The sequence below is a fragment of the Schistocerca nitens genome, chromosome 3, assembly GCF_023898315.1.
Source record: "Schistocerca nitens isolate TAMUIC-IGC-003100 chromosome 3, iqSchNite1.1, whole genome shotgun sequence".
Taxonomy (NCBI): Eukaryota; Metazoa; Arthropoda; class Insecta; order Orthoptera; family Acrididae; genus Schistocerca; species Schistocerca nitens.
In genome coordinates, this window is record NC_064616.1 from 157,832,856 (window position 1) to 157,847,804 (window position 14,949).

The window sequence follows — 14,949 nt, forward strand, 5'->3', positions numbered from 1 at the left end:
GCGAAATGTAGCAACTAAGAAGCGGAGTATCCAAACAAACAAACGTTTCCGGTTTAAGTAGTTGCAGTAGGTCTACTACACAGTAACGTAAATTAGGAGCAAAGTCCATAAGTAGATCCTCATCAGGAAAACCAGCCCTCATAATGCAAAGTGCAACTACAACAAAGAAAGTTTCCAAACATGTCAATGAGTAGTCGAGGAAAGTGGACGCATTCTGTCTACTGAATCCCAACGCACGCAATTTACGAGGGGGCACGCCAAGTGTCAGACCCCGATCTTGCTTTTAACTACGCTCATTGAAAGAGGGGACAAAATAAGCTTAAACTCTACCGCTTCTGAGAAAACGACGGTCAAAGTGTTCAATGCGTTGTTGCTATAGTGTAGATACCGCTTAGCGGTTAAGGATTCAACTGAAGCGGTGGCTCTGCGGCTACCATAGCGACTTCGGAACTTTGCGCTGCGAGTTCGAAACCCGGTTTTTCCTTTTTTCCCCCCTCACTCTCTGAATTATCTACGAATGTTTATTCCAATTTATGATGAAACACTGTTGTCGTTATTCGTCAGTTAATTTACTGTGTAAAGAAATAAGTTAAAAAGGGAACACACAGTGCGTAGTGGGGCGATCACTCTGTTGTAGAAATAATTCAGAAGCCAAGATCGCTTAAATACTGTCTACTGGATAACCGGTTTCAACACACTAAAGGTACCATTATCGGATCTAAATGTAGATTAACATTGATAAACCATTTGGATATAACGATACATGAGGCAGACGAGATGATTTTATATCAGCTTGTCTCATTCGTTTATTATTTTTTTAATTCATTAATTACACATAAAGTTAATTGTCGAGTAATGACAACATTATTTCAACATAAATTAGAAAAAAAACATTCGAAGATAATTCTGATAGAGAGGCAGGAAAATAAAATAATTAAAAAACCCAATATGGTCTCGAACACAGGAATCAATGCTAAGAAGGAACGACGGTAGCCACTGAGCCACCGCTTCAATTGCGTTCTCGGCTGCAGGAGGTATCTACACTAGAGCAACAGCGCGTTGATAACTTTGGCCGTCGTTTTCTCGGAAACGGTCGAGTGTCTGCAGATAAGCCGAAACACAAGTTCGCTTATTTTGTCCTCTCCTTCACTGACAAGGGGAGGCCGCCAATTGTGAAATTCAGATTCGATTCATACTGCGCATAATAAAAGCTCATGGCCAGAGGTGTAATGTGGCAAAGCACCAAGATGCACTTCTCAGCCGTTGACGAGAAAATCGACAGTTAGAAGAAACCGCTGCGGTGAAATACTCTCTACGATTCATAATTTTCTACAGCGTCGTGGCGCAGCGGTAAGCGCTCGAGTTCGTAATCCGAAGGTCGGCGGATCGAATCTCGCTCCATGCAACTTTTTTTTTTTAGTATTTGTTTTTTGTAATTCAAATGTGTGTATAAACACACACACACACACACACACACACACATATATATATATATATATATATATATATATATATATATATATATATATATATATAATTCCCGGCAACAGGTTGCAACAATTATGCATATAATAAGTTGTTGAAAGTCTTTTGTCGTGGAAAAACTGGCGACTTCGAACATCATTATGTTTTCCGCAAACAAATTTGTATTTCACAAATGTTATTAATTGTCTTCATAATGTTAACCACGTATAGTTAGCGGAAGACGTAGAAACGATATTCCGAAACGAATACGTATAGCGTAAGTCAAACGTTCGAATTAGAATAGAAACCCCACGAACACAAATTTGCTGTGGCAGGTATGAAATATAAACTCCGTTAATCGCTCGTTACACTTGAAGGACAGATGTTGAATGGGCCGAAACGAGCCGCCGCATAACAGCGTAGTTGCCTGCTAACTTCGAAAGAAGGTAGATGCGGTCCCTAGCACAACTTATAACACCGTCGAAAATCAGTGCGGACGTGAGAGCTTTGGTACACCCTGTTAAACAAACGGTAAAATGGAGGCGGTACAATTGGAGAGCGATCCGCCTTCACCAACATGCATAAGCAATTCATTAATAGTTTATATATATATATATATATATATATATATATATATATATATATATATTTGAATTACAAAAAAATAATAATAATAAAAAAATGTTGCATGGCGTGAGATTCGATCCGGCGACCTTCGGATTACGAACTCGAGCGCTTACCGCTGCGCCACGACGCTGTAGAAAATTATTTATCGTAGAGAGTATTTCACCGCAACGGTTTCTTCTAACTGTCGATTTTCTCGACAACAGCTGAGAAGTGCATCTTGGTGCTTTGCCACATTACACCTCTGGCCATGAGCTTTTATTATGCGCAGTATGAATCGAATCTGAATTTCACATTTGGCGGCCTCCCCTTGTGAGCAAAGTTTCGGGACAATCAGCCTATGACACTTGGCGAGTTCCCCTCGCTCGTCGAGTCGCTTCTTACGCCCGGCGAGAATTTTGTTTGCCTCCGAGTAAACTGCGCCACCTGGAAACACGGCGAGCGGGGATAAACACGTTTTCCTTCTTATAAGGCAACCCTCTACAGATAAAATTCATGAAGTGTTCTTCAGGTTGCCTCAGATATTTCAGAAATGTTTCTTGCGTCAGGCCTGCCGCATATGCAAAACGTAAACATTTCATTTCATGTAATATTTATCAGGATAAGACATGACAAGAGTGGACCAGTCCCTTCTGAGAAAAATTAGAGATTTTAAGTTGCTCCACTATGTAATGACACGGGTATGGGCTTGCGATCTCTCTTTTATGCCATCGATTTCCGTGTTACACATACTTGGCCACTGCGTTGTGGCTGCCATCGTGGAGGAGGCAGTCTGTTTCCTGCCAGCGCTGTTTCTGCAGCCAATATTAACCGCGACGAATCATTCAGTCAACGCTAAATGGCCCATCTGGCTGAGGCAGACAAGGGCGCTATAATAGAACTCCATGCAGAGGGATCTTCAAATGCCGACATAGCAAGAACTATGGGTCTTCACAAGTCGACGGTAGCCAGGTGGATCAGACGAAAGGAAGAGAGTGGTAACTTGAATGGGAGGCCTCATGGCCGTCGCCGCAAAACAACAGCAGCTCAGGATCAGCAGATACGCCGTTTCAGTTAGAACCACCCATTTGTCAACGCACGACAAATTCAGCAAACTTTGGGTCTCAATGTTAGCAGTAAGACCGTCACTCCTCGTGTAAGGGAAGGTGGACTGAGAGCAAGAAGCGCTGCTGTGAAAGAGACATTGACTGTTTCCCAAAGAGAAGCTTGCCTTGCTTTTGCTACTGAAAATGGCGACAAACCTCTCCAGATTTGGAGGCGAGTGATTTTCACGCACCAAAAAGTTTTCTCTACGGCATCATCCGGAAAAGTACTAGTTTACCGGCCTAAATGTGCTAGGTATAATCGAAAATATATTTACAGTTGCCGAAGGAGTGGCAGGTTGTCGGTGCCGGCCGGTGTGGCCGTGCGGTTCGAGGCGCTTCAGTCTGGAACCGCGTGACCGCTACGGTCGCAGGTTCGAATCCTGCCTCGCGCATGGATGTGTGTGATGTCCTTAGGTTAGTTAGGTTTAAGTAGTTCTACGTTCTAGGGGACTGATGACCACAGATGTTAAGTCCCACAGTGCTCAGAGCCATTTGTAGTCGGTAACGGTATGGGCGTGGATATCGGCCGAAGGGTGTGGGCTCCTGTGGGAAGTGGAAGGAAGATTCGATGCGCGCAATTACATATCAATTCTGGAGAACGTGATGTTGCCTGCTGTGGCAGCAAGATTTGGCGATGATCAGATCATGTTCCAACAAGATCGCTCGTCTATTCATATGGCACGTGTGGTTAAGAGGCGGGTCGACGACCATAGTAATATTACTGTAACGGAATGGCCACCTAAAGGAGCTGACACGAATCCCATTGAGAATATCTGGGCAGAAATGGTCAGAGTAATACGAGAAAAGGGCAGTCACCGTCGACTCGCCGACAGCTTTCTGATGTGATTCATGACGCTTGGAATGAGTTACTTGAATCTCCTAGTTATGTGGCTCGAGTTGTGGGCTCAATGCCCAACAGACTTCGAGCTGTTGTGGTAGCCAAAGGAGGCTTCACCAATCAGCTGTTTCAAGCTTTGTTTCTTTCTTCTTCGTCTTTTTTTTTTTTTTACTTACAGACGTATATTTTATATAATTTCAAGGAAACGCAGTAAATGGAATGTGGACTGATTTTTGAGGCTTCATTTTGTGACGGCTAAACAGTGCTGCATCATGGGACCCGCTATTTGTCCACATGTGGCTGAACATCAGAGGTGTAAAAAATTTTGAGGTGCCGAAGTTCTCTGGAAGAATAACGTCTTTTAGACAAGGAGATGATTTTTAGTTCATTTCATTTTAACCATTCACACTATGATTTGACATTCTAATCTTTGATTTCATTTTATTATTATGTATCTTTTCTCCAGTGAAAGTCAACGGTAGTAAGTTTCAAGATATGAAGAATAACTGGAAGTTTCTAATTTGTGGAAAGCGTATTTAACAGTTAATATTTTCGACAAATCTGTAGTTATAGGACATATTAAGAAGCGAGTCAAAAATGGCATTGTGGAATGATCAGGTTGGTCTCTAAAGGGTAACGACGATAAAATAGCAAATATGAAACTATGGGTAACAACTATTGTTGATGGTGAGGAGCCATAATCGATATGTCACTTTTCCGTAATTGTATTTCTGAAGTTTATCGTCAATCCTAGGACTGACACCGATACTCTGTTTTACGTAAAGAATACAACCTTCAAAATTTATTTAGCAGCGCAGAATATTAAATCACAGTTTATAGATCAGGAACCTAATCCAACTGCCTTTAATTTTATTTTCACGGATGACATTGAGACAGTAAATAACAAGAGAAATAAGAAAACTCTCAGAATCAATATATAGAATTCAAGTATCATGTGAATTCAAAAGTTTGTTATAATAGCGATTAATTGCTTTTTACAGACCCCTTCATGCCGACGTTTTCCGTCAGACAGACAATGTTTGAAACTAGGACTAACGAGGTAAACAATTTTTCCACAAATTGTCAAATTGGAAGTCGGAGAGCCAGTTACATAAATTACGATGACAACAAACGTTTTTCAAGTAAACTGATCACAGGAGGCATCCAACGCATTTATTGTGAGTTACATGCACAGTATGTAAACTGGCAACGCCACCAACACACAATACCACTAACAAGGGAACATCCCCATCGCACCGCCCTCAGATTTAGTTATAAGTTGATACAGGGGATAGGCCTTGAAAAACTGAACACAGATCAATCAAGAAAACAGGAAGAAGTTGTGTGGAAGTATGAAAAAAATAAGCAAAATATACAAACTGAGTAGTCCATGCGCAAGATAGGCAACATCAAGGATAGGGTGAGCTCAGGAGCGCCGTGATCCCGTGGTTAGCGCACGCAGCTGCGGAACGAGAGGTCCTTCCGTCAAATTTTCCCAGGAGTGAAAAGTTTAATTTTTATTTTCAGACAATTATTATCTGTCCGTCCGTCCGTCCGATGCGAGGTAACCGCGCCGTAGTATGATGACGCTACACCTAAAAAACATCGAAAGACATGACGTCAGTCGACTATAGCGCACGGAAGAGAGAGTATTCCTGCTAATGAGGCTCCCTGGCTGGCAGTTAACTGTTCGCTACTTTGGACGAGAGTGCATTAAATACGTGCGATGCATTGCGTGGGCAATATGAATCCAGCAAATATAGCTCGTGACTCCAATAACAATGTCAATGAATATTTTCCGAACTGTAAGGCATCGGAAAGTTCCTTAAGGGATCGAACGATTGTCGAACATTTGTATGATTATTTCCTACATTTGTTGAATAACAGTACGTGTGGTGATGATTGTCTGAAAATAAAAAAAATCAAACAACTAACCCGAGGGAAGCCTTAAACCAACGACCTCTCGTTCTGCAGCTCCTCACGCTAACCACGCGACCACTGCGCTCCCGTGCTCAAGCTATCCTTGATGTTGCTTATCATGCACACGGACTACTCAGTTTGTTTGGTTTGAATATTTTTTTCATAGGTCCACACAACTTCTTCCTGTTTTTCGAATGATCTGTGTTCAGTTTTCAAGGCCTATCCACTGTGTCAACTTATAACTAAATCTGAGGAGGGTGCGATGGGGAGGTTCCCTTGTTAGCTATGAAACAACTGTAGCAAAACGGAGCATCCTCGTTATCCATGTGATGGATAAGACGACTAATTCGCAACATAAATGTCAATGTAAGCATCAGTTTCTGTTGGAACGTGCTTCCCGGACCAAATAACATACATTTCCTACGTCTTCAATGCGAATCATGTAGCAAATGTAATTTAAAGGACATAAAAATATCGAGTGAATTTACTAAAATAATTATGAACCACTTGAATTTGCATTCAACAGGCAATGTTCAGAAGTCTGGTGTAGGAGTACTGCATGCTCTAATTCGAAACAACAAAAATCAACAGAGTAACTATTATTGAACGTCATCAGGTCACTCATCGAGCATTCCTATGCAGTACTGTTACTGGTGACGTGTTATGATGCCTTTATCGTTAACTTCCTAAGAAGAAATGAAAGGCTGAGCCCCACCAAAAGACGTAAACTCGAGGAAAGAGTTGCGTGAACATATTATTTTACATCTGATAAATCCAAAAGTGTGTTTTGGGCTACGAATTCTGCCCCCAGGGTGTGTGCAACACAGCTGGAATTTGTTGCCAACAACTGAGACACCTTTCGGTCACAGTGTAAGAAAATCGAGCAACAAAACTACATCACCTGTGCTACTGCATGATAACGCACTATGTTGATTTGAGAAACAAAACTATCCAGGAGATTGATAGGAAAGTCGTCTCTCAGGCACATTTGTATTGATAGGGAAGTCCTCTCTCAAGCACTTGTCCCTCTCGTCATATATTTGTAAAATTTTACCTTTCCCACTCTAGATCGATCAACCGTCAAGGCAATTCATTTCTAGACGAAAATACTTTTAAAACTACTCTGGTTTATTGACATCGTTAGAACAAGTAGGTTTCTACAGGCGTAGAATTTGTAAACAACTTTACCATTGTCATATCGTTTTAGATATCGTGAAAGAAAATTCTGCTGCTAATTAATTTCTCTTTGATAATTACTGTTGCGTTTAGTAAACTAATGGAAAATGCAATTAAAATATTCACTGTACTAATACAAACTAAAGTCAGCTTAATACAGAAACATCACGACGGCAGTCTATCTTAATAAAGCATTAAGTTTCTGTGAGACAATTGGGCTTATTTTAACACGAATTAGTAGGATATTACAGATGGTTCAAATGGCTCTGAGCACTATGGGACTCAACTTCTGAGGTCATTAGTCCCCTAGAACTTAGAACTAGTTAAACCTAACTAACCTAAGGACATCACAAACATCCATGCCCGAGGCAGGATTCGAACCTGCGACCGTAGCGGTCTTGCGGTTCCAGACTGCAGCGCCTTTAACCGCACGGCCACTTCGGCCGGCGATATTACAGACTTTACACTTAGAAAAGATCTGTATTTATTCCATTTCCTGTACCATTCGTAAGTGTTATGAAAATGGGGCTTTTCATAGATAAAATTATGTATTCACAACAACAAAAAAATGTCGGCAGAAAACAAAAGTGGCATTATGAATCTGGCAGTACCGTAAGGTTTTCACTCTGACACTAAGAGTTACTGAAAGTAGCAAGAAGAATTTTGCTCGAGCGTTGTCTTACGATTCCCTTATTAAGTTTTTATCTGCCTGCTTGTAGCTGTGCTACAAAAGAATTAAAAATCTGGCTTTCAGCAAGTCTCGAAAGGCGAACAAAAGCAGCTTGCACCTGGTTACTAAGCATGTTACCTGGGGACTGGTTTTTTCTTAAAGCGGGAAGACATCCTTTTGTGGTTCAATTGGCAAATGTCAGTCAGACGTGTGACGTTAGTCTAAGCGTTTCGGTGTGTTGAATTTGTACCAATGATTTTTCTACACGTTTTTTCTGTCCCAAATAGAGTTGAAGTCTCCCATTAGTATTTTCACGTCATCTTGGTGAATTTTGCTCATGGTATTTTCGAGTGTGTTCCAGAATTTTTCAACATTGTCGGTGTTTTTCTTATTTTCGATGTTGGTGGGTTCAAATGGTTCAAATGGCTCTGAGCACTATGGGACTTAACTGCTGTGGTCATCAGTCCCCTAGAACTTAGAACTAGTTAAACCTAACTAACCTAAGGACATCGCACACATCCATGCCCGAGGCAGGATGCGAACCTGCGACCGTAGCGGTCGCGCGGTTCCAGACTGTAGCGCCTAGAACCTCTCGAACACTCCGGCCGTCGATGTTGGTGGGGACACGTGCATTGATGAGTGTATATGTTTTACTGGGGCTCTGAATGACCATAGTCATAAGTCGCTTGTTGACGGGCCAGCCGCGGTGGCCGAGCGGTTCTTGGCTCTTCAGTCCGGAACCGCGCGACTGCTACGGTCGCAGGTTCGAATCCAGCCTTGGGCATGAATTTGTGTGATGTCCTTAGATTAGCTAGGTATAAGTAGTTCTAAGTTCTAGGAGACTGATGACCTCCACTGTTAAGTTCCATAGTGCTCAGAGCCATTGGAACCTTTTGATTGTCGATCGGTGTGATTTCTTTGACAGAGTTGATAGATCGGTGTTCGAGAAATGCAATGCCGAAGATTGGTACGCCTTTCGTTACCTTTTGTTGTATTCTGCTCTTGAAGATGCAATGGTTTCCCTAATACACGGTTTCATTGTCAGTTAGTCGTGGTTCTTGAAGTGCAAGGATGAGAATTTTTTGTCGGTCCATTTCTTTTGTGAGATTATTTAGTTTTCGTGTTTGGATCAAGGTATCGATGTTTACTTTTAAATGCATGTTTTTTGCTTGTAGGGAAATTTACCAGAGATCTTCGATATTCTCTGTCGTGCTAACCTGGACTCCCCAGAATCCGAAAATCCAACTGCCGCCTGTCGACAGCCGGGTTGTGTACCACCTGGGATAAAGTTGACTTTGCTTGCATAGTTTACGTTTGCTTGTGTTTCATTGGTTGTGCTTGGGTGATACCAGGACCGGACAGGACCAGAGGGTGTTGAAGCCTTTGAAAGCAAATATTTTCAGCCAAGCTCATTGAGCTAACACGGTGACCAGAGTAACGGTGATTTTCACTCAGACGTGTCTGGATTTTGCGTTCAACGGATTGAGTAGCCGTTCAGGATTGTGTTAGTATTTGGTTCACCCCTAGTATTTGATTTCCTCGGTACCACCCATATGGGGGAGGGTTTCCACTATCCGCCACACGCGATTATTATTATTATTATTATTATTATTATTATTATTATTGTCATTATGTCTCAGCAAATCCCATATGGTGTATCTTCCCACCACTGAAATAGATGTGTATTGTTCGATTCAGTATTTCCATCACATAAATGTGGTTTATAATTACGTTACATTGCTACTAGTAGACATATTTCTCACTTTTTCTTAGACAGTTGCTACATGTTACTCCATCATAGGAATTTATGTGCGAAGCATTGTTGAACTACAGACGTTCAAATTATCCGATTTCTGTAATTTCATTTCGATACCAGATCGTTCTAATCGGATTCAGCCAGGTAGTCTTAACGTGGATATCCGACCACGACTGTCATCATATGATAGACTGTGTAAACCACATTCTTTATCGGACTGTTGAATATAGATCACTTATCTATGACAGGACCTGAATTCTTAAACACTGTGGAAAATAATAATCCGATGTGCTTATTACAAATACGTTATTCCAATATAAATATGTGAACTAACGAGATAACAGTTTATTTACAGGAGCAGAACTAATGTTCAAATGTTCAAATGTGTGTGAAATCGTATGGGACTTAACTGCTAAGGTCATCAGTACCTAAGCTTACACACTACTTAACCTGAATCATCCTAAGGACAAACACACACACCCATGCCCCAGGGAGGACTCGAACCTCCGCCGGGATCAGCCACGCAGCTCATGACTGCAGCGCCCCTGACCGCTCGGCTAATCCCGCGCGGCTACTAAAAGTATACTCGTCCACAAAACCCATGTGGACAATTATCTGATAATCGGTCAAGCTTTGCTTTGTCGCAGCTCTTTAGGACAAAAGAATGGACAGCTCCCTGCTTTTTGCGTTTCCGATAGCGCCTACGATAAGAATCTGGTGTCATATTATGTTTCAGAGCCGTAAACTGTTTATTGTTTCACCTCATACTAAAACAAAAGCTATGATATGAGACGAGGAAATGACTTATATGCTTCTCAGGAACTTAAGTTTTTCGCGTTAATTTTCTCACTTCATTCTAAAACAAGGACGTTAATATGAGAAGAGGAAATGAAATATACGCTTCCAAGACATATTATTTCCTTGTGTGCTACTACTGCATACATGAAAGCCCTGCAGTTAATTTTTGTATGTTGGATAAATTTTGATATCACCTCACATTCCTTTGTGAGAAGGTTCCTATTTTCTTAGGATTCAAATAGAGTGGACATTTCATCACTGGTTAATATTCTCATGACTAATGACATGATACCCGTTGCAATTGCTCCATGGCACCTGTGAGTAGAGTCTCACGTTGGTTACTATAAGAATACGCAGGCAGTGATATCCGCTCACTGCAGTCAGAGCCAAGGTGATTTCTTTCTGTTTATGGCGAAGCGTCTGCTGCAGTGTCCACGCTCAGCCAACATAAACAAATCGCGGCGGCATTGGGCAGTGCTGATCGCTGCGCTTGTCGCAGGCCTCGACAACAAGAGCGCACTCTCTGCTAACGATACTATGCAGTTAATACATCTTACTTAACGTAATATGCAGGACGTGGGTTAGGTGAAAATTCAGTTTGTAACTTCCCATCGCATTAACATACTTTACAGTCATATTTGATGCCCGGTTGTCTGTCTGATGTTAATAGTATTGATTCAGATTGTGCATTAACACGAAAACTCACTCACACACACACACACACACACACACACACACACACACACACACACACGCACGCACGCACACACTCATTGATTCCAGTGAGGGTGACAACTACTGTGTGTTGAACAACACATGCACCAGTCAGTTCCTCAGTTGGCGTCGAGTGGATGAGTTTTTTCAATTACCTTGCATTGCAAGAATTGTATGTAAGAGCCTGAAAGTAAATGGACTTGTATCCTAAAGAGCTGCGACAAAGCAAAGCTTGACCGATTATCAGATAATTGTCCACATGGGTTTTGTGGACGAGTATACTTTTAGTAGCCGCGCGGGATTAGCCGAGCGGTCAGGGGCGCTGCAGTCATGAGCTGCGTGGCTGATCCCGGCGGAGGTTCGAGTCCTCCCTCGGGCATGGGTGTGTGTGTTTGTCCTTAGGATGATTTAGGTTAAGTAGTGTGTAAGCTTAGGTACTGATGACCTTAGCAGTTAAGTTCCATACGATTTCACACACATTTGAACATTTGAACATTAGTTCTGCTCCTGTAAATAAACTGTTATCTCGTTAGTTCACATATTTATATTGGAATAACGTATTTGTAATAAGCACATCGGATTATTATTTTCCACAGTGTTTAAGAATTCAGGTCCTGTCATAGATAAGTGATATATATTCAACAGTCCGATAAAGAATGTGGTTTACACAGTCTATCATATGATGACAGTCGTGGTCGGATATCCACATTAAGACTACCTGGCTGAATCCGATTAGAACGATCTGGTATCGAAATGAAATTACAGAAATCGGATAATTTGAACGTCTGTAGTTCAACAATGCTTCGCACATAAATTCCTATGATGGAGTAACATGTAGCAACTGTCTAAGAAAAAGTGAGAAATATGTCTACTAGTAGCAATGTAACGTAATTATAAACCACATTTATGTGATGGAAATACTGAATCGAACAATACACATCTATTTCAGTGGTGGGAAGATACACCATATGGGATTTGCTGAGACATAATGACAATAATAATAATAATAATAATAATAATCGCGTGTGGCGGATAGTGGAAACCCTCCCCCATATGGGTGGTACCGAGGAAATCAAATACTAGGGGTGAACCAAATACTAACACAATCCTGAACGGCTACTCAATCCGTTGAACGCAAAATCCAGACACGTCTGAGTGAAAATCACCGTTACTCTGGTCACCGTGTTAGCTCAATGAGCTTGGCTGAAAATATTTGCTTTCAAAGGCTTCAACACCCTCTGGTCCTGTCCGGTCCTGGTATCACCCAAGCACAACCAATGAAACACAAGCAAACGTAAACTATGGAAGCAAAGTCAACTTTATCCCAGGTGGTACACAACCCGGCTGTCGACAGGCGGCAGTTGGATTTTCGGATTCTGGGGAGTCCAGGTTAGCACGACAGAGAATATCGAAGATCTCTGGTAAATTTCCCTACAAGCAAAAAACATGCATTTAAAAGTAAACATCGATACCTTGATCCAAACACGAAAACTAAATAATTTCACAAAAGAAGTGGACCGACAAAAAATTCTCATCCTTGCACTTCAAGAACCACGACTAACTGACAATGAAACCGTGTATTAGGGAAACCATTGCATCTTCAAGAGCAGAATACAACAAAAGGTAACGAAAGGCGTACCAATCTTCGGCATTGCATTTCTCGAACACCGATCTATCAACTCTGCCAAAGAATTCACACCGATCGACAATCAAAAGGTTCCAATGGCTCTGAGCACTATGGAACTTAACAGTGGAGGTCATCAGTCTCCTAGAACTTAGAACTACTTATACCTAGCTAATCTAAGGACATCACACAAATTCATGCCCAAGGCTGGATTCGAACCTGCGACCGTAGCAGTCGCGCGGTTCCGGACTGAAGAGCCAAGAACCGCTCGGCCACCGCGGCTGGCCCGTCAACAAGCGACTTATGACTATGGTCATTCAGAGCCCCAGTAAAACATATACACTCATCAATGCACGTGTCCCCACCAACATCGACGGCCGGAGTGTTCAAGAGGTTCTAGGCGCTACAGTCTGGAACCGCGCGACCGCTACGGTCGCAGGTTCGCATCCTGCCTCGGGCATGGATGTGTGCGATGTCCTTAGGTTAGTTAGGTTTAACTAGTTCTAAGTTCTAGGGGACTGATGACCACAGCAGTTAAGTCCCATAGTGCTCAGAGCCATTTGAACCATTTGAACCCACCAACATCGAAAATAAGAAAAACACCGACAATGTTGAAAAATTCTGGAACACACTCGAAAATACCATGAGCAAAATTCACCAAGATGACGTGAAAATACTAATGGGAGACTTCAACTCTATTTGGGACAGAAAAAACGTGTAGAAAAATCATTGGTACAAATTCAACACACCGAAACGCTTAGACTAACGTCACACGTCTGACTGACATTTGCCAATTGAACCACAAAAGGATGTCTTCCCGCTTTAAGAAAAAACCAGTCCCCAGGTAACATGCTTAGTAACCAGGTGCAAGCTGCTTTTGTTCGCCTTTCGAGACTTGCTGAAAGCCAGATTTTTAATTCTTTTGTAGCACAGCTACATCAGGCAGATAAAAACTTAATAAGGGAATCGTAAGACAACGCTCGAGCAAAATTCTTCTTGCTACTTTCAGTAACTCTTAGTGTCAGAGTGAAAACCTTACGGTACTGCCAGATTCATAATGCCACTTTTGTTTTCTGCCGACATTTTTTTGTTGTTGTGAATACATAATTTTATCTATGAAAAGCCCCATTTTCATAACACTTACGAATGGTACAGGAAATGAAATAAATACAGATCTTTTCTAAGTGTAAAGTCTGTAATATCCTACTAATTCGTGTTAAAATAAGCCCAATTGTCTCACAGAAACTTAATGCTTTATTAAGATAGACTGCCGTCGTGATGTTTCTGTATTAAGCTGACTTTAGTTTGTATTAGTACAGTGAATATTTTAATTGCATTTTCCATTAGTTTACTAAACGCAACAGTAATTATCAAAGAGAAATTAATTAGCAGCAGAATTTTCTTTCACGATATCTAAAACGATATGACAATGGTAAAGTTGTTTACAAATTCTACGCCTGTAGAAACCTACTTGTTCTAACGATGTCAATAAACCAGAGTAGTTTTAAAAGTATTTTCGTCTAGAAATGAATTGCCTTGACGGTTGATCGATCTAGAGTGGGAAAGGTAAAATTTTACAAATATATGACGAGAGGGACAAGTGCTTGAGAGAGGACTTCCCTATCAATACAAATGTGCCTGAGAGACGACTTTCCTATCAATCTCCTGGATAGTTTTGTTTCTCAAATCAACATAGTGCGTTATCATGCAGTAGCACAGGTGATGTAGTTTTGTTGCTCGATTTTCTTACACTGTGACCGAAAGGTGACTCAGTTGTTGGCAACAAATTCCAGCTGTGTTGCACACACCCTGGGGGCAGAATTCGTAGCCCAAAACACACTTTTGGATTTATCAGATGTAAAATAATATGTTCACGCAACTCTCTCCTCGAGTTTACGTCTTTTGGTGGGGCTCAGCCTTTCATTTCTTCTTAGGAAGTTAACGATAAAGGCATCATAACACGTCACCAGTAACAGTACTGCATAGGAATGCTCGATGAGTGACCTGATGACGTTCAATAATAGTTACTCTGTTGATTTTTGTTGTTTCGAATTAGAGCATGCAGTACTCCTACACCAGACTTCTGAACATTGCCTGTTGAATGCAAATTCAAGTGGTTCATAATTATTTTAGTAAATTCACTCGATATTTTTATGTCCTTTAAATTACATTTGCTACATGATTCGCATTGAAGACGTAGGAAATGTATGTTATTTGGTCCGGGAAGCACGTTCCAACAGAAACTGATGCTTACATTGACATTTATGTTGCGAATTAGTC